Here is a 22355-nt window from a genome sequence, read left to right as displayed (position 1 = left end):
AGCGATCATGGTGCCTGTTGCTTAGTTGGCCTTGCTCCCTTTATGCACGACTCTGGTTTGAGATTGTCTTTACTGCCACAAGCGGTGGAAAAGTGTATTACAACTGAGTACTGCTGCGGCCCATACGGACGACAGCTGAGAAACATTTTTTTGGGCGGCCCTCTAGGGGGCGCTCACCGCCCGATAATGGTTAATAAACACCGATATAGATGATCTTTGACGAGCATGTTTGGCATTTGGTCCCCCAAAAATATCAGAGTGCTCTTGTGATATATAGACGACCTCACAATGGCTCTAGGGTTAGGAAACAGCCGTTTTTAGGAATATGCTGTAAAAAAAAAATGTTAGCGGCTCACAAGTTCGGAACTGAACTCGCCGGGTCTCACATTATTCCCGGGCCAAGTTCAGACTTGCGGGTTGCTAGTTGAATAACAATACTGATGGGGGAAAAAATAGCAATTTATTGCTGCAGTTGCGACACTGACGCCTTTGGTGGCAGAATGATCAATCACAAGCACAACAGCGTTTTACAATTCTAATGTAAATTGATCTTTCAAGGGAGGCTGGCTAACAATATGGACCCCCCCCCCCCCCCCCCCCACACACACACACACTGTTCCTAAACGCTTACATAAAGACCTAAATCTTGACCTTGGAAATAGTCCATTGGCGTGAGTAGCTAATATATGTAGAGATGTCCGATAATAGCTTTTTTGCCGATATCCAATATTGTGATATTGTCCAACTCTTAATTACAGATTCCGATATCAACCGATACCGATATATACAGTCGTGGAATTAACACATTATTATGCCTAATTTTGTTGTGATGCCCCGCTGGATGCATTAAACAATGTAACAAGGTTTTCCAAAATAAATCAACTCAAGTTCTGGAAAAAAATGCCAACATGGCACTGCCATATTTATTATTGAAGTCACAAAGTGCATTATTTTTTTTAACATGCCTCAAAACAGCAGCTTGGAATTTGGGACATGCTCTCCCTGAGATAATCCTGATACCCACTACAACTATGGGAAGTACTATACTTTGACTTTCACAAAGGGCATTATTGTTTTTAAACATGTCTCAAAACAACAGCTACAAAAACAATGAAGGCACACAGCTTCAGTCCAGAGTATACTGGAGTAATAAAGTCAACAATAACATAGTCCTCCTTCAGTGCAAGACTGCCTGGCATACTGTATAACAGGGAATTATAAACTGGGCTCAATCTGAACAGCCGATATGGGCATCTACATCAACTATATGATTTGCCTGAGAAGCTGGGCAGGACAAAAAAATAAATAAATAAATAAATAAATAAATAAAATAAAATAAATAAATTAGGTTGATTGGCAACACTAAATTGACCTTAGTGTGTGAATGTGAGTGTGGGTGTTGTCTGTCTATCTGTGTTAGCTCTGTGATGAGGTGGCGACTTGTCCGGGGTGTACCCCGCCTTCCGCCGATTGTAGCTGAGATGGGCTCCAGCGCCCCCCGCGACCCCGAAGGGATTAAGCGGTAGAAAAATGGATGGATGGATGGAAAATAAATAAATACTTTTTGAAACCGATACCGATAATTTCCGATATTACATTTTAAAGCATTTATCGGCCGATAATATCAGCAGTCCGATATTATCAGACATCTCTAAATATATGTAACTAAGGTGATTAGCATATTTCCTCATTACTGTACAGCATTTATTTACTCAACTGCAGAGAGCAGCAGCCATGCTAATTCTCGCTATTGAGCCAACTACTCTTTTTTTTCCTCACACTTTTTGTTCCATTAAATCAATATTTTTCAATTAATTTGTTGTTTTGTTTTATTTTTGGAATGCCGCAGTATTTTGACTCCACAGTCTCCACTTTGCTGCAACGTGTTGTTGCTGCCCTCAGTTTCCTCTTGGATAAAATAAAAACTGGAATGTTTTTTTTTTTAATGTATTTTATTTTCCAGTCCCTAATTTTTGTAGCTGCACTTTCTCCTTGAAATCCCCGTAAACTCTGGCTTTACAGATGCCATGTGCCACCAACTTGCATGAGGGGGATCTCCGCAGCCATTTTTTTTTTTTTACACTGCTCGCCATTTTCTATTGTTTTGTATACCTGTGGCTGTAAATAACATTGGTGGCGCCCCCCCATGGGTTGTGGTCAAAACGCTTTGTAAACATTCTAGCAAGTTCTATAGTCATCAGACTAATCTGATCAGTTGCTAAATCTATTGCACAACCCCTCTCTGAAGACATTTTGCTTGATGGCGGCCATGTCTGCGGGCTATAGAGCGTTTTCTAGTCGGGCTCCAGTACTATGAAATGCCCTCCCGGTAACAAATAGAGATGCTACCTCAGTAGAAGCATTTAAGTCCCATCTTAAAACTCATTTGTATACTCTAGCCTTTAAATAGACCCCCCTTTTTAGACCAGTTGATCTGCCGTTTCTTTTCTTTTCTGCTCCCCCCCTCTCCCTCGTGGAGGGGGGGGCACAAGTTCAGTGGCCATGGATGAAGTGCTGGCTGTCCAGAGTCGGGACCGGGGGTGGACCGCTTGCCTGTGCATCGGTTGGGGACGTCTCTGCGCTGCTGACCTGTCTCCGCTCGGGATGGTCTCCTGCTGGCCCTACTATGGACTGGACTCTCACTATTATGTTAGATCCACTATGGACTGGACTCTCACACTATTATGTTAGATCCACTATGGACTGGACTCTCACACTATTATGTTAGATCCACTATGGACTGGACTCTCACACTATTATGTTAGATCCACTATGGACTGGACTCTCACACTATTATGTTAGATCCACTATGGACTGGACTCTCACAATATTATGTTAGATCCACTATGGACTGAATTCTCACACTATTATGTTAGATCCACTATGGACTGGACTCTCACAATATTATGTTAGATCCACTATGGACTGGACTCTCACAATATTATGTTAGATCCACTATGGACTGGACTCTCACACTATTATGTTAGATCCACTATGGACTGGACTCTCACACTATTATGTTAGATCCACTATGGACTGGACTCTCACAATATTATGTTAGATCCACTATGGACTGAATTCTCACACTATTATGTTAGATCCACTATGGACTGGACTCTCACTATTATGTTAGATCCACTATGGACTGGACTCTCACACTATTATGTTAGATCCACTATGGACTGGACTCTCACAATATTATGTTAGATCCACTATGGACTGGACTCTCACTATTATGTTAGATCCACTATGGACTGGACTCTCACACTATTATGTTAGATCCACTATGGACTGGACTCTCACTATTATGTTAGATCCACTATGGACTGGACTCTCACTATTATGTTAGATCCACTATGGACTGGACTCTCACACTATTATGTTAGATCCACTATGGACTGGACTCTCACAATATTATGTTAGATCCACTATGGACTGGACTCTCACTATTATGTTAGATCCACTATGGACTGGACTCTCACACTATTATGTTAGATCCACTATGGACTGGACTCTCACTATTATGTTAGATCCACTATGGACTGGACTCTCACACTATTATGTTAGATCCACTATGGACTGGACTCTCACTATTATGTTAGATCCACTATGGACTGGACTCTCACCCTATTATGTTAGATCCACTATGGACTGGACTCTCACACTATTATGTTAGATCCACTATGGACTGGACTCTCACAATATTATGTTAGATCCACTATGGACTGAATTCTCACACTATTATGTTAGATCCACTATGGACTGGACTCTCACAATATTATGTTGGATCCACTATAGACTGGACTCTCACACTATGTTAGATCCACTATGGACTGGACTCTCACAATATTATGTTAGATCCACTATGGACTGGACTCTCACACTATTATGTTAGATCCACTATGGACTGGACTCTCACAATATTATGTTAGATCCACTATGGACTGAATTCTCACACTATTATGTTAGATCCACTATGGACTGGACTCTCACAATATTATGTTGGATCCACTATAGACTGGACTCTCACACTATGTTAGATCCACTATGGACTGGACTCTCACAATATTATGTTAGATCCACTATGGACTGGATTCTCACACTACTATGTTAGATCCACTATGGACTGGACTCTCACAATATTATGTTAGATCCACTATGGACTGGACTCTCACACTATTATGTTAGATCCACTATGGACTGGACTCTCACACTATTATGTTAGATCCACTATGGACTGGACTCTCACAATATTATGTTAGATCCACTATGGACTGGACTCTCACACTATTATGTTAGATCCACTATGGACTGGACTCTCACACTATTATGTTAGATCCACTATGGACTGGACTCTCACAATATTATGTTGGATCCACTATAGACTGGACTCTCACACTATGTTAGATCCACTATGGACTGGACTCTCACAATATTATGTTAGATCCACTATGGACTGGACTCTCACAATATTATGTTAGATCCACTATGGACTGGACTCTCACAATATTATGTTAGATCCACTATGGACTGGACTCTCACAATATTATGTTAGATCCACTATGGACTGGACTCTCACAATATTATGTTGGATCCACTATGGACTGGACTCTCACACTATTATGTTAGATCCACTATGGACTGGACTCTCACACTATTATGTTAGATCCACTATGGACTGGATTCTCACACTATTATGTTAGATCCACTATGGACTGGACTCTCACAATATTATGTTGGATCCACTATAGACTGGACTCTCACACTATGTTAGATCCACTATGGACTGGACTCTCACAATATTATGTTAGATCCACTATGGACTGGATTCTCACACTACTATGTTAGATCCACTATGGACTGGACTCTCACAATATTATGTTAGATCCACTATGGACTGGACTCTCACACTATTATGTTAGATCCACTATGGACTGGACTCTCACACTATTATGTTAGATCCACTATGGACTGGACTATCACAATATTATGTTAGATCCACTATGGACTGAATTCTCACACTATTATGTTAGATCCACTATGGACTGAATTCTCACACTATTATGTTAGATCCACTATGGACTGGACTTTCACAATATTATGTTGGATCCACTATAGACTGGACTCTCACACTATGTTAGATCCACTATGGACTGGACTCTCACACTATTATGTTAGATCCACTATGGACTGGACTCTCACAATATTATGTTAGATCCACTATGGACTGGATTCTCACACTACTATGTTAGATCCACTATGGACTGGACTCTTACAATATTATGTTAGATCCACTATGGACTGGACTCTCACACTATTATGTTAGATCCACTATGGACTGGATTCTCACACTACTATGTTAGATCCACTATGGACTGGACTCTCACAATATTATGTTAGATCCACTATGGACTGGACTTTCACAATATTATGTTGGATCCACTATAGACTGGACTCTCACACTATGTTAGATCCACTATGGACTGGACTCTCACAATATTATGTTAGATCCACTATGGACTGGATTCTCACACTACTATGTTAGATCCACTATGGACTGGACTCTTACAATATTATGTTAGATCCACTATGGACTGGACTCTCACACTATTATGTTAGATCCACTATGGACTGGATTCTCACACTACTATGTTAGATCCACTATGGACTGGACTCTCACAATATTATGTTAGATCCACTATGGACTGGACTCTCACACTATTATGTTAGATCCACTATGGACTGGACTCTCATACTATTATGTTAGATCCACTATGGACTGGATTCTCACACTACTATGTTAGATCCACTATGGACTGGACTCTCACAATATTATGTTAGATCCACTATGGACTGGACTCTCACACTATTATGTTAGATCCACTATGGACTGGACTCTCACAATATTATGTTAGATCCACTATGGACTGGATTCTCACACTATTATGTTAGATCCACTATGGACTGGACTCTCACTATTATGTTAGATCCACTATGGACTGGACTCTCACACTATTATGTTAGATCCACTATGGACTGGATTCTCACACTATTATGTTAGATCCACTATGGACTGGACTCTCACACTATTGTGGTAGACCCACTCGACCTCCATTGCACCGGTCGCCCTAGAGGGCGGTCCTCTCCAAGGTTTCTCATTGTCATCCCACTGGGTTTAGTTTTTCCTTGCCCTGATGTGGGATCTGAACCGAGGATGTCGTAGTGGCTTGTGCAGCCCTTTGAGACACTTGTGTTTTAGGGCTATATAAATAAACATTGATTGATTGATTGATGATTTTCTACCAATCTTGCTGACATTTGACGCACATGTTCTCGTCAGTCCCCTGGAGGCATGCGCCAAATTTCTTGGCGATGCGATGAAAAACCCGAATGAGCTGTGTGAGAAATTTCAAGTCAACACGACTTCTGGGGGTCAATAATAGCACAGGCAACACACAGCCATGCTCACATTAGCTGTTGCTGTGTCTCAGTTCTGTACACTGAGGTCTCCCCTTTGCTGCAGGAGATCTGTTAATGTTACAGCAAGTGTGGATGTACCTTAAGAGCTGCGCCGAACAATGAGGCTGCCAGCTCGGGGTTTTGAGCGTGTTGCTTGGCGTCGCCGGACTTAGCGTTCATTCAGCGGGGAGTCGTGGTGGAGCAGGGAAAATGACCACTGTTACATATAAACAGCCCGTACAGTATTTCAACTGCGTATATCTTTCAACGACATGCCTCAAATTAGCAGCCTAATTGGAGGTCGACGCTTTTCTTTGGCGCGGGCGGGTTTTTTCCAGAAGTCGTCTGGCGACCGCATCCTGTGAGGCTGCGTTCCAGGCGAGCGTTGCCGTGTTCCGCTTAACCGCACTCTCTAATGTGCGCTTCCACCGTGGCAGAGGCGCAGACGGGAGCAGCGTTGCAAGCGCTGCCTGGCGGCGGTAGTGAAGCGTACGGGAGCCACGATGACGACTTTACGGCTTTGGTGAATACGTGACAACTGTGAATTACAATGAGGAAGGGATGTCGTAAAAAAAAAAAAAAAAAAAAAAAATTGTAGGCCCGCCTTTTTTTTTATGCCTCTGTCGGGAATTTGGAAGGGAAGCCAAGGCTGGCAATTGTCTCCTAACTCAGGGGGGAAAGACGTCTTGACATTTTAATTGATGAAAGAAATAGAAAACATATATTAAGGGCAATATACGAGCACATGAGTGGTTTCCCTTGCACTCCACATGGAAATGTCAAGAAGAGAGGCGGAGCCAAAGATGTCTCGTGCTGCTGAAAACAAACATTTCTTTGCATCAGTTTCAGCTTGGAGTAAAAAAGAAAAATTCTAAGACACAGCTAGAAACGAGAAAATTAGGCAGACATGCGATACAAAAAAAAATGTAACTGAAAAAAAAAAAGGTGCTAGGAAAAGTACGGCTTGCTGATTGCTTCCTTGTTGCTGCTGGTAATGACCAAAATAGCATGCTGTCTGCTCTCGCCTGATCTCTGGATGCTGCAGTATTCGACTCCAGAGTCTCAACTTTGCTGCAACGCTCCATTGTCTTGCTGCCCTCAGTCTTACCGGAAATAACAAAAATAAACACTCGTGCTAATGTTACCTGTAATCTGATGTTTTAGCTCTGAATGCTGCGGTATTATACTCCACAGTCTCAATTTTGCTGCGGTGGCCCTTAGTCTCCTCTTGACTAAAATGTGCCTGCTGATACACAGCTAGAAATGACACAAGTAAACATGCTAACATCAACCATAGGACTTGTCTTCAAGGGGAACTGCACTTTTTTAGGGGGAATTTTTGACTATCGTTTGAGTTTGAGTTTGAGTTTGAGTTTATTTCGAACATGCAAGCATACAACATGATACATCACAATTTCCAGTTTCTTTTCAACATGTTCGAAAAGGAGTAGGAAGAAGCAGAGCTTATTTAATCCTACCCCTTTTCTTTACATAACAGTTGCAAAACTTTTTGTTCACTTCCTGTTCACAATTTTTTCACAATAAACTCCATAAGTAATTACAATAAAAATAAATAAATAAATAATAGTAAGAATTTAATAATAATAATTGGTGAAGTAAGTCATATTTCATATGATGAGATAAGTAAGATTACTTTAAGAATGAATGAATGGATGGATGAAATAAATTGAGAATGTTTGTCATGGTTCTTCTTCTTTGTACTTTGTAAACACTTTAAGTTTGAAGAGTTTCTTGAAGTGTATCATATTAGTACATTGTTTGATTGCTTTGCTTAATCCATTCCATAATTTAATTCCACATACTGATATACTGAAGGTCTTAAGTGTTGTACGTGCAAACAAATGTTTTAAATTACGTTTTTCTCTAAGATTATATTTCTCCTCTTTTTTTGAGAAGAATTGTTGTATATTCTTGGGTAGCAGGTTATAGTTTGCTTTGTGCATAATTTTAGCTGTTTGCAAATTCACTATGTCGTGGAATTTCAGTATTTTTGATTCAATAAATAAAGGGTTTGTATGTTCTCTATATCCAACATTATGTATTATTCTAACTGATCTTTTCTGTAACACCGTTAATGAATGAAGTGTACTTTTGTAATTATTTCCCCATATTTCTACACAGTAGCTCAGATATGGTAACACTAGTGAGCAGTAGAGAATATGAAGGGATTTTTGGTCTAGAACATGTTTTGCTTTATTCATTATTGACGTGTTTCTTGCAACTTTATGTTGTATATTTTTTACGTGAGATTTCCAGTTCAATTTATCATCAATCATTATACCTAGAAATTTGGTTTCGTTTACTCTTTCAATTTCTATTCCGTCTATTTGTATTTGTGTTTGACTTTCTCTTCTACTGTTACCAAATAGCATTATTTTAGTTTTACTGAGATTCAACGATAGTCTGTTTTTGTCAAACCATCTTTTTAATTTGTTAATTTCTTCTGTTATTATTTGTATTATCTCCTGTGTGTTCTCTCCTGAACAAAACGCTGTTGTATCATCCGCAAATAATACTAACTTTAAATATTTTGTAACTTTACAAATGTCATTTATATAGAGATTGAATAATTTAGGTCCTAGTATTGATCCCTGAGGTACACCACAGGATATATTTAGCGTTGTAGACGTGTGTTCGCCTAGCTTCACGTATTGTTTCCTGTTTGTTAGATAACTTCTTATCCAGTTTAAAGGCCTACTGAAACCCACTACTACCGACCACGCAGTCTGATAGTTTATATATCAATGATGAAATCTTAACATTATAACACATGCCAATACGGCCGGGTTAACTTATAAAGTGACATTTTAAATTTGCCGCTAAACTTCCGGTTCGAAACGCCTCTGCGGATGACGTATGCGTGTGACGTAGCCCGGCGAACACGGGTATGCCTTCCACATTGAAGCCGATACGAAAAAGCTCTCTTTTCATTTCATAATTCCACAGTATTCTGGACATCTGTGTTCGTGAATCTGTTTCAATCATGTTCATTGCATTATGGAGAAGGAAGCCAAGCAAGCAAAGAAGAAAGTTGTCGGTGCGAAATGGACGTATTTTTCGAACGTAGTCAGCCACAACAGTACACAGCCGGCGCTTCTTTGTTTACATTCCCGGAAGATGCAGTCAAGATGGAAGAACTCGGATAACAGAGACTCTAACCAGGAGGACTTTTGATTTGGATACACAGACGCCTGTAGAGAACTGGGACAACACAGACTCTTACCAGGATTACTTTGATTTGGATGACAAAGACGCAGACGTGCTACTGTGAGTATGCAGCTTTGGCTTTTTTTTGCGTATGTACGTAACTTTTTTAAAATATATAAGCTTTATGAACCTTGGGTTAGGTGAACGGTCTTTTGGGCTGAGTGATTGTGTGTGTTGATCATGTGTTTGAATTGTATTGGCGTGTTCTATGGAGCTAGGAGCTAGCAGAGGAGCTAGGAGCTAGCATAACACGTACCGTACCGTACGTGCGCGTCACGTACTAACTTTTTAAAAATATATAAGCTTTATGAACCTTGGGTTAGGTGAACGGTCTTTTGGGCTGAGTGATTGTGTGTGTTGATCAGGTGTTTGAATTGTATTGGCGTGTTCTATGGAGCTAGGAGCTAGCAGAGGAGCTAGGAGCTAGCATAACAAACACGCAGGTGTTATTATGCAGGATTAATTTGTGGCATATTAAATATAAAACTGGTTGTGTTGTGGCTAATAGAGTATATATATGTCTTGTGTTTATTTACTGTTGTAGTCATTCCCAGCTGAATATCAGGTACCGTGAGTATGCAGCCTTGGCTGCTAAACATTCGATAACTTGACCGTATGTGCGCGTCACGTACGTAACTTTTTAAAAATATATAAGCTTTATGAACCTTGGGTTAGGTAAACGGTCTTTTGGGCTGAGTGATTGTGTGTGTTGATCAGGTGTTTGAATTGTATTGGCGTGTTCTATGGAGCTAGGAGCTAGCAGAGGAGCTAGGAGCTAGCATAACAAACACGCAGGTGTTTTTATGCAGGATTAATTTGTGGCATATTAAATATAAGCCTGGTTGTGTTGTGGCTAATAGAGTATATATATGTCTTGTGTTTATTTACTGTTGTAGTCATTCCCAGCTGAATATCAGGTCACCCTCGGCTCTCACAGCATCTTCCCTATCTGAATAGCTTCAACTCCCCACTAGTCCTTCACTTGCACTTTACTCATCCACAAATCTTTCATCCTCGCTCAAATTAATGGGGAAATTGTCGCTTTCTCGGTCCGAATCTCTCTCACTTCATGCGGCCATCATTGTAAACAATAGGGAACTTTGCGTATATGTTCAACTGACTACGTCACGCTACTTCCGGTAGGTGCAAGCCTTTTTTTTATCAGATACCAAAAGTTGCAATCTTTATCGTCGTTGTTCTATACTAAATCCTTTCAGCAAAAATATGGCAATATCGCGAAATGATCAAGTATGACACATAGAATAGATCTGCTATCCCCGTTTAAATAAAAAAAATTCATTTCAGTAGGCCTTTAAGACTAACCCTCTGATGCCATATCGTTCTAGTTTTTTGATTAAAATATTGTGATTAATTGTGTCAAATGCTTTAGTTAGATCCATAAAAACCGCTGCTGCACATTTTTTACTATCTATTGCATTGGTAATTTCTTCTGTAATTTCAATTAAAGCCATTGAAGTTGAAACATTAGCTCTGTATCCATATTGGTTCTCTTGGAGTATTCTATTTTTATTTATGAAACTTTCTAATCTGTTATTGAACAGTTTTTCAATGATTTTAGAAAACCAAATCGTTGCCTATTTTTGCCTGCAAAATTTAAAAAAAAGTGCAGTTGGCTTGTCTTGCTGCCCTCAGTCTCACCGGAAATAACAAAAATAAACACTCGTGCTAATGTTACCTGTAATCTGTTGTTTTAGGTCTGAATGCTGCGGTATTATACTCCACAGTCTCCACTTTACTGCAGCGCTCCATTTTTTTTGCTGCCCTCAGTCTCTGCTTGGATAAAATTAGTTTTCTAAGACACGACACAACAAAAATCAACCCACACATACAAAACTTTAGCCGCACACTGAGGTCTCTACTTTTCAGCACCGTATTGTTTTCTTTCTGCCCCCAGTTTCAGCTTGGAGTAAAAAAGAAAAATTCTAAGACACAGCTAGAAACGAGAAAATTAGGCAGACATGCTAACATTTGATTTTGCTGTGTCCCATTTCTTTACATTGAAGTTTCCACTTTGCTGCACTGCACTGTTTTCTTTCTGCCCTCAGTCTCCTCTAAGATAAAATGAGTTAAAAAAAAAAAAAAAAGACTTACTAAATTACCAAAATTAACACATATGCTAATGCTAACTGCAGCTGACGCCCTAGCTCTGGATGCTGCAGCATAACATTCCACAGTCTGCACTTTGCCGTAGCATCCCTCAGTCTCTGCTTGGATAAAATACATTTTCCTAGGACACGTTAGCAATGACAAAAATCAACACACACATACACAACTTTAGCCGCACACTGAGGTCTTTACATTTCAGCACCGTATTTTTTTCTTTCTGCCCTCAGTCTCAGCTTGGAGTAAAAAAGAAAAATTCTAAGACACAGATAGAAACGAGAAAATTAGGCAGAAATGCTAACATTTGCTGTTGCTGTGTCTCATTTCTTTACATTGAAGTTACCACTTTGCTGCACTGCACTGTTTTCTTTCTGCCCTCAGTCTCCTCTAAGATAACACTTGTTTTTTTTAACATTTTTATTAAATGACTTACTAAATGACCAAAATTAACACATATGCTAATGCTACCTGCAGCTGACGCCCTAGCTCTGGATGCTGCAGCATAACATTCCACAGTCTCCACTTTGCCGTAGCATCCCTCAGTCTCTGCTTGGATAAAATGTGTTGTCTAAGACACGTCTAGAAATGACAAAAAATCAACACACGCATACTAACATTGGCTGCACACTTCAGTCTTCACTTTGCTGCACTGTATTGTTTTCTGTCTGCCCTCAGTCTCCTCTAAGATAACACATGTTTTTTTAAATTTTTATTAAATGACTTACTAAATGACCAAAATTAACACATATGCTAATGCTACCTGCAGCTGACGCCCTAGCTCTGGATGCTGCAGCATAACATTCCACAGTCTCCATTTTGCCGTAGCATCCCTCAGTCTCTGCTTGGATAAAATGTGTTGTGTTAGACAAGTCTAGATATTACAAAAAAATCAACACACGCATACTAACATTAGCTGCACACTTCAGTCTTCACTTTGCTGCACTGTATTTTTTCTTTCTGCCCTCAGTCTCCTCTGGGATAAAACCGACCTTAAGTAGGAGAAGCAGGAAACACTAACTATTAATTATATAGATAATATATTCCAAATATTTTACAAGATTCCATGGGTCCGTTATCTAAGGAAATGAAGCACATTTAAAGGCCTACTGAAACCCACTACTACCGACCACGCAGTCTGATAGTTTATATATCAATGATGAAATCTTAACATTATAACACATGCCAATACGGCCGGGTTAACTTATAAAGTGACATTTTAAATTTGCCGCTAAACTTCCGGTTCGAAACGCCTCTGAGGATGACGTATGCGCGTGACGTAGCCCGGCGAACACGGGTATGCCTTCCACATTGAAGCCAATACGAAAAAGCTCTGTTTTCATTTCATAATTCCACAGTATTCTGGACATCTGTGTTCGTGAATCTGTTTCAATCATGTTCATTGCATTATGGAGAAGGAAGCTGAGCAAGCAAAGAAGAAAGTTGTCGGTGCGAAATGGACGTATTTTTCGAACGTAGTCAGCCACAACAGTACACAGCCGGCGCTTCTTTGTTTACATTCCCGAAAGATGCAGTCAAGATGGAAGAACTCGGATAACAGAGACTCTAACCAGGAGGACATTTGACTTGGATACACAGACGCCTGTAGAGAACTGGGACAACACAGACTCTTACCAGGATTACTTTGATTTGGATGACAAAGACGCAGACGTGCTACTGTGAGTATGCAGCTTTGGCTTTTTTTTGCGTATGTACGTAACTTTTTTAAAATATATAAGCTTTATGAACCTTGGGTTGGGTGAACGGTCTTTTGGGCTGAGTGATTGTGTGTGTTGATCAGGTGTTTGAATTGTATTGGCGTGTTCTATGGAGCTAGGAGCTAGCAGAGGAGCTAGGAGCTAGCATAACACGTACCGTACCGTACGTGCGCGTCACATACGTAACTTTTTAAAAATATATAAGCTTTATGAACCTTGGGTTAGGTGAACGGTCTTTTGGGCTGAGTGATTGTGTGTGTTGATCAGGTGTTTGAATTGTATTGGCGTGTTCTATGGAGCTAGGAGCTAGCAGAGGAGCTAGGAGCTAGCATAACAAACACGCAGGTGTTTTTATGCAGGATTAATTTGTGGCATATTAAATATAAGCCTGGTTATGTTGTGGCTAATAGAGTATATATATGTCTTGTGTTTATTTACTGTTGTAGTCATTCCCAGCTGAATATCAGGTCACCCCCGGCTCTCACAGCATCTTCCCTATCTGAATAGCTTCAACTCCCCACTAGTCCTTCACTTGCACTTTACTCATCCACAAATCTTTCATCCTCGCTCAAATTAATGGGGAAATTGTCGCTTTCTCGGTCCGAATCTCTCTCTCTTCATGCGGCCATCATTGTAAACAATAGGGAACTTTGCGTATATGTTCAACTGACTACGTCACGCTACTTCCGGTAGGGGCAAGCCTTTTTTTTTATCAGATACCAAAAGTTGCAATCTTTATCGTCGTTGTTCTATACTAAATCCTTTCAGCAAAAATATGGCAATATCGCGAAATGATCAAGTATGACACATAGAATAGATCTGCTATCCCCGTTTAACTAAAAAAAATTCATTTCAGTAGGCCTTTAAGTAATTAGAGTAAATACTAAATAGTTGAAATGGATTAATGGCTAGGAGATTGAGGGCTCTTTAAGTACACAAGTAAGCACACAATCGACCAAGTCTCACGTTGTGCCGGCTGACATGATTAGTGTCCACTCAGAGTCCACGGAGACTGTCAAGTGCGCCGCGGCGACGAGACTTCATGTCCTCGCATTCATTTCCACAGCTCCAGTCTCAGATGTGAGAGGCTGATGGACTCCACTCACACGTAGTCTCACACACCGTCCATGCAGACGCATAATTCTGTGCTCGGCGATAATCCGCACAGACTATGGGCTGAAACGACAAAGCTGTTCACGCTGTGGTGGTCGCCAGCTAGAAGCTGATTGGTCCACGGGACTAGAAGTCAAGTCATTGTGCAATGAGGAGCAAATATATTGTGGACTGAATAATCTTACTCAAGCAAATCTGCTAAGAATGCATTGAAACTCTTTTAACGACACGCTTTAAAACCTTTTTTCATGCCAGGAGAATGACCTTATGTCAGTTTTGTAAGACATCACCGTGTCACAAGTGATATTACCAATACAATACTATTAATTATTACCGTAAATGCTTTAAATTACAGCGGGGAGATTAGTTATCTTAAGCACAAAGAGTACAGAGATTTAATTGGAAGCAGGGGATATTTGGAGAGAGGTTTGCACAATGTGAAAACTAATTTTATCTTCCTGAGAGCCAGTGTCCACTGCAGTGGACATTTGTTTTTGATTGATTTATTTTGGTATCGATACATAAAAATTTAACTGACACAATAAAAAAAGCAGACCGAAAACAGATGTCCACTGCAGTGGATGCTGGCTGTTAACTTTCTCATGCACTACAAATCATTATTATCACATATACTTGTAATATATTCTCCTGAGAGCCAGCGTCCACTGCAGTGGACATTTCTTTGTGGTTTATTTATTTTGTTAGCGATACAAAAAAAATGTAACTGAAAAAAAAAGAGAAACATTTGTTTTTGGTCTATTTTATTTATTAATTTTTTTTAGAAAAAAACGCTGACAAAAGAAATAGACTAAAAACAAATGTCCACTGCAGTGGACACTGGCTGTTCACTTGCTCATGCAATCCAGATTATTGTAAAAAAAAAATAAAAAAAATTGTTATGTACTGTATTCTCCTGAGAACACGTGTCCTCTGTAGTGGACATTTTGTTTTGGGTCCTTCTTTTTGCACACATTTTTTGAGGAAAAAAAACACTGACAAAAGAAATGGATCGATCAAACAAATGTCCACTGCAGTGGACACTGGCTGTCCACTTGTTCATGCAATCCAAATTGTTGTTAAAAAAAAAAAAAAAAGTATACACTGTATTCTCCTAAGACAAGCGTCCTCTGCAGTGGACATTTGTTTTGGTCTATTTTCTTTTATTTATTTTTTTATTTTTTTGTTGAAAAAAACGTCGAAAAAAGAAATAGACCAAAAACAAATGTCCACTGCAGTGGACACTAGGTGCCCACTTGCTCATGCAATCCAGATTGTTTTATTTTTAAAAAAAAAGTATACACTGTATTCCCCTAAGAACAAGCGTCCTCTGCAGTGGACATTTGTTTTTGGTCTATTTTTTTTATTTTGTATTTTTATTTTTTATTTTTTAGAAAAAAACGCTGACAAACGAAATATACCGAAAACAAATGTCCACTGCAGTGGACACTGGCTGTCCACTTGTTAATGCTATCCAAATTATTGTAAAAAAAAAAAAAAAAATCTCCTGAGAACACGTGTCCTCTGTAGTGGACATTTTGTTCTGGGTCCTTCTTTTTGCACACATTTTTTGAGGAAAAAAAACACTGACAAAAGAAATGGATCGATAAAACAAATGTCCACTGCAGTGGACACTGGCTGTCCACTTGCTCATGCAATCCAAATTGTTATTTAAAAAAAATAAAGTATACACTGTATTCTCCTAAGAACAAGCGTCCTCTGCAGTTTTTGGTCTATTTTCTTTTATTTATTTTTTTGTTGAAAAAAACGTTGAAAAAAGAAATAGACCAAAAACAAATGTCCACTGCAGTGGACACTGGCTGCAAATTATTGTAAAAAAAACCCGAAAAAACTTGTTCTATACTGTATTCTCCTGAGAACACGTGTCCTCTGTAGCGGACATTTTGTTCTGGGTCCTTCTTTTTGCATACATTTTTTGAGGAAAAAAAACACTGACAAAAGAAATGGATCGATAAAACAAATGTCCACTGCAGTGGACACTGGCTGTCCACTTGCTCATGCAATCCAAATTGTTATTAAAAAAAAATAAAGTATACACTGTATTCTCCTAAGAACAAGCGTCCTCTGCAGTTTTTGGTCTATTTTCTTTTATTTATTTTTTTGTTGAAAAAAACGTTGAAAAAAGAAATAGCCCAAAAACAAATGTCCACTGCAGTGGACACTGGCTGCAAATTATTGTAAAAAAACCCAGGAAAAACTTGTTCTATACTGTATTCTCCTGAGAACATGTGTCCTCTGTAGTGGACATTTTGTTTTGGGTCTTTCTTTTTCACACATTTTTTTTTTTTTTTTTAGAAAAAACGCTGACAAAAGAAATAGACCAAAAACAAATGTCCACTGCAGTGGACACTAGGTGTCCACTTGCTCATGCAATCCAGATTGTTATTTTTAAAAAAAAAAAGTATACACGGTATTCCCCTAAGAACAAGCGTGCTCTGCAGTGGACATTTGTTTTTGGTCTATTTTTTTAATTTTAAATTTTTATTTTTTGTTTTTAGAAAAAAACGCTGACAAACGAAATATACCGAAAACAAATGTCCACTGCAGTGGACACTGGCTGTCCACTTGTTAATGCCATCCAAATTATTGTAAAAAAAAAAAAAAATCTCCTGAGAACACGTGTCCTCTGTAGTGGACATTTTGTTCTGGGTCCTTCTTTTTGCACACATTTTTTGAGGGAAAAAAACACTGACAAAAGAAATGGATCGATCAAACAAATGTCCACTGCAGTGGACACTGGCTGTCCACTTGCTCATGCAATCCAAATTGTTATTAAAAAAAAATAAAGTATACACTGTATTCTCCTAAGAACTAGCGTCCTCTGCAGTTTTTGGTCTATTTTCTTTTATTTATTTTTTTGTTGAAAAAAATGTTGAAAAAAGAAATAGACCAAAAACAAATGTCCACTGCAGTGGACACGGGCTGCAAATTATTGTAAAAAAACCCCGAAAAAACTTGTTCTATACTGTATTCTCCTGAGAACACGTGTCCTCTGTAGTGGACATTTTGTGTTGGGTCTTTCTTTTTCACACATTTTTTTTTTTTTTTTAGAAAAAACGCTGACAAAAGAAATAGACCAAAAACAAATGTCCACTGCAGTGGACACTAGGTGTCCACTTGCTCATGCAATCCAGATTGTTATTTAAAAAAAAAAAAAGTATACCCTGTATTCCCCTAAGAACAAGCGTCCTCTGCAGTGGACATTTGTTTTTGGTCTATTTTTTTTATTTTTTATTTTTAGAAAAAAACACTGACAAACGAAATATACCGAAAACAAATGTCCACTGCAGTGGACACTGGCTGTCCACTTGCTCAAGCAATCCAAATTGTTATTAAAAAAAATAAAGTATACACTGCATTCTCCTAAGAACAAGCGTCTTCTGCAGTTTTTGGTCTATTTTCTTTTATTTATTTTTTTGTTGAAAAAAATGTTGAAAAAAGAAATAGACCAAAAACAAATGTCCACTGCAGTGGACACTGGCTGCAAATTATTGTAAAAAAACCCCCGAAATATACTGTATTCTCCTGAGAACACGTGTCCTCTGTAGTGGACATTTTGTTTTGGGTCTTTCTTTTTCACACATTTTTTTTTTTTTTTTAGAAAAAACGCTGACAAAAGAAATAGACCAAAAACAAATGTCCACTGCAGTGGACACTGGCTGTCCACTTGCTCATGCAATCCTAGTTATTGTTAAAATACATACTTGTTATATACTGTATTTTCCTGAGAAAGTGGACATTTTGTTTTGGGTCCTTCTTTTTGCACACATTTTTTGAGGGAAAAAAAAAACACTGACAAAAGAAATGGATCGATCAAAAACAAATGTCCACTGCAGTGGACGCTTGTTCTCAAAAGGACATATAACAAGTACAATTTGAAATAATGATTTTCATGGAAAAAAATAGAAAGGAAAAGCTCTCTCGACCACACGCTCGTTTATGAACGACACAGCAGGTGAGAAGTAAACTGCTGAGTCAGCATAAATGGCAATGGCGGGTCGTATGTAAACAATAAGTGTAACACGCATGCTGACCACTAATTCAAATACAACGTGTGACGTTAATAACAAACATTAGGATGTTGCCTACAGCCACAGCTGTTAACATTGATGTTTTTTTAACCCGACGCTAAGTAGAAACCCTCATGTGACCACTAGAGACTTAGCATACTTTAAAGCATTCACACTTTATTCTATGAGCATTTTCAAGTGAAATGTTTCCTCCTGAGGTTCGTGTCAAACCAAACAGACAAACTGCCAGTAATCATTATTTTGCTGGCAGTATTGCCCATAAATTACAATGCTGTCAAGCACCGGATGAAAAAAAAAGAAAAGGAAAACATAAAAAAATGCAGTATAAGACAGTTAAAAGACAAGGCCAGCAAACATAACACTTATTTAAATTGCAAAACGGGCGACGGCGGCGAGAGTGGAATATTTTTATGGAAATAATTCTATCTATAAACACCGTCCCGGAATCACTTCCGCTTTAATCAGCTCCTGTTTTTCGCTGCAGGTTGTCAGCGTTTACGTAAGTGGAAGTGTCGGAAGAATTCTAACTTCAGGCATTAAAAGTGTTTTTTTTTTCCTTTCCTTTTTTTTCACTTTGCCAGCTACATAGGGGAATTACTACTGATGTGCTAAAGTCGAAGGAAATGAGTTATTCTTGTTAACAGCCAAAGAGCTCCAGAACACTTTACTAATCAAGCTCATTATGTTTATTGCATCCCACGCGGCTTGATGGAAATGTTAATGTCAGTGTGGAGGGAGATGTGGCCAGCGCTGCCTGCAGGAGCAAAGGTCACCGCTAGTGGCCGATATTATCGGCCGATAAATGCGTTAAAATGTAATATCGGAAATTATCGGTATCGTTTTTTTTTATTATCGGTATCGTTTTTTTTTTGTTTTTTTTTAATTAAATCAACATAAAAAACACAAGATACACTTACAATTAATGCACCAACCCAAAAAACCTCCCTCCTCATTCACACAAAAGGGTTGTTTCTTTCTGTTATTAATATTCTGGTTCCTACATTATATATCAATATATATCAATACAGTCTGCAGGGATACAGTCCGTAAGCACACATGATTGTGCGTGCTGCTGGTCCACTAATAGTACTAACCTTTAACAGTTAATGTTACTCATTTTCATTAATTACTAGTTTCTATGTAACTGTTTTTATATTGTTTTACTTTCTTTTTTATTCAAGAAAATGTTTTGAATTGATTTATCTTATTTTATTTTATAATTTTTTTTTAAAAGCACCTTATCTTCACCATACCTGGTTGTCCAAATTAGACATAATAATGTGTTCATTCCACGACTGTATATATCGGTTGATATCGGTATCGGTTGATATCGGTATCTGTAATTAAAGAGTTGGACAATATCGGAATATCGGCAAAAAGCCATTATCGGACATCCCTAGTCACCGCCTCTGTCCGTGGTGCTGAGGACAGAGCGCCATCAGACGGGGGCGTGGCAGTGCTGGCGGCGAGACACAGCCGGCAGGTGATTGGATTTCACAGGTGGTACGTGGCAATCTAATCATCTGTTGTCTTTAACAGTAAGCGGCCGGGAGCAGGAGGGGAGAGAGGATACGGACGTGACTGAAAAGTCACGTTCTGCTGGAGAAAGAGTGGGACTCAAATATATGCACATTAAAAACTTTGTTAAAACTGCACGCTTGGCTCTTGTGCCGTGTCTACAGTGGAGCTTCTAGGAGGCAACTTCCACAGTCAGGCTCGAGGAATGTAAACATTCTAAACTGCCCATTGGAATTTAGAGGAATAAACTTTTTGAAAAGGATTCATTTTTTTCATTCTCAAAGTGTCCTATTTGGAATATGTCACTAATAAAGCTCTTTTCTGTCCCGTTAGTCTCAAACAATCTGGAATAGATTACAATTCTAAAATAAACCACGGAAACATTCTGAGAAGCAGGGCAGCAGGCTTCACTACACATCTTGAAATGCAGCCAAGTATCCACCAAACAGCTACAGACGTAGGAGATGTAAGATTGATCATTTTGATTTTCTCCGGCAAGCATGCTAACCTAGCACAACAATGTTGAAATTTAACGTTAGCATGTAGCATACATAGCTATGCGGGTGTTGCTAACGTTTGCACCCTCTTGTCCCACTCCTTAAAATTAAGTTGTTGGTCATTTTTATTTCCTTCGGCGAGCATGCTAACCTAGCACAACGATTTTGAAATTTAACATTAGCATGTAACATAAATAGCTATGCTAATGTTGCTAATGTTTGTGCCCACTAGTCCCATTCCTTAAAATGATGTTGTTGATCATTTTGATTTTCTCTGCGAGCATGCTAACCTAGCACAACGATGTTGAAATTTAACATTAGCATGTAGCATACATAGCTATGCTAGTGATGCTAATGTTTGCGCCCTCTTGGCCCACTCCTCAAAATTATGTTGTTGATCATTTATATTTTCTCCGGCGAGCATGCTAACCTAGCACAACAGTGTTGAAATGTAACATTAGCATGTAGCATACATAGCTATGCTAGTGTTTCTAACGTTTGCGCCCTCTTGTCTAGCTCCTTAAAAATATGTTGTTAATCATTTAGATTTTCTCCGGCGAGCATGCTAACCTAGCAAAACGATGTTGAAATTTAACATTAGCATGTAGCATACATAGCTATGCTAGTGATGCTAACGTTTGCGCCCTCTTGGCCCACTCCTCAAAATTATGTTGTTGATCATTTATATTTTCTCCGGCGAGCATGCTAACCTAGCACAACAGTGTTGAAATTTAACGTTAGCATGTAGGATACATAGCTATGCTAGTGTTGCAAACGTTTGCGTCATCTTGTCCCACTCCTTAAAATGTTGTTGATAATTTTGATTTTCTCCGGCGAGCCTGCTAACCTAGCACAACGATGTTGAAATTTAACGTTAGCATGTAGCATACATAGCTATGCTAGTGATGCTAACGTTTGCACCCTCTTGGCCCACTCCTCAAAATTATGTTGTTGATCATTTATATTTTCTCCGGCGAGCATACTAACCTAGCACAACAGTGTTGAAATTTAACGTTAGCATGTAGGATGCATAGCTATGCTAATGTTGCAAACGTTTGCGTCATCTTGTCCCACTCCTTAAAATGTTGTTGATAATTTTGATTTTCTCCGGCGAGCCTGCTAACCTAGCACAACGATGTTGAAATTTAACGTTAGCATGTAGCATACATAGCTATGCTAGTGATGCTAACGTTTGCACCCTCTTGGCCCACTCCTCAAAATTATGTTGTTGATCATTTATATTTTCTCCGGCAAGCATGCTAACGTAGCACAACAATGTTGAAATTTAACGTTAGCATGTGGCATACATAGCTATGCGGGTGTTGCTAACGTTTGCACCCTCTTGTCCCACTCCTTAAAATTAAGTTGTTGATCATTTTTATTTCCTTCGGCGAGCATGCTAACCTAGCACAACGATTTTGAAATTTAACATTAGCATGTAACATAAATAGCTATGCTAATGTTGCTAATGTTTGTGCCCACTAGTCCCATTCCTTAAAATGATGTTGTTGATCATTTTGATTTTCTCTGCGAGCATGCTAACCTAGCACAACGATGTTGAAATTTAACGTTAGCATGTAGCATACATAGCTATGCTAGTGATGCTAATGTTTGCGCCCTCTTGGCCCACTCCTCAAAATTATGTTGTTGAT

This window comes from Entelurus aequoreus, linkage group LG18, assembly GCF_033978785.1.
Source record: "Entelurus aequoreus isolate RoL-2023_Sb linkage group LG18, RoL_Eaeq_v1.1, whole genome shotgun sequence".
Taxonomy (NCBI): Eukaryota; Metazoa; Chordata; class Actinopteri; order Syngnathiformes; family Syngnathidae; genus Entelurus; species Entelurus aequoreus.
This window is presented reverse-complemented; position numbering follows the sequence as displayed.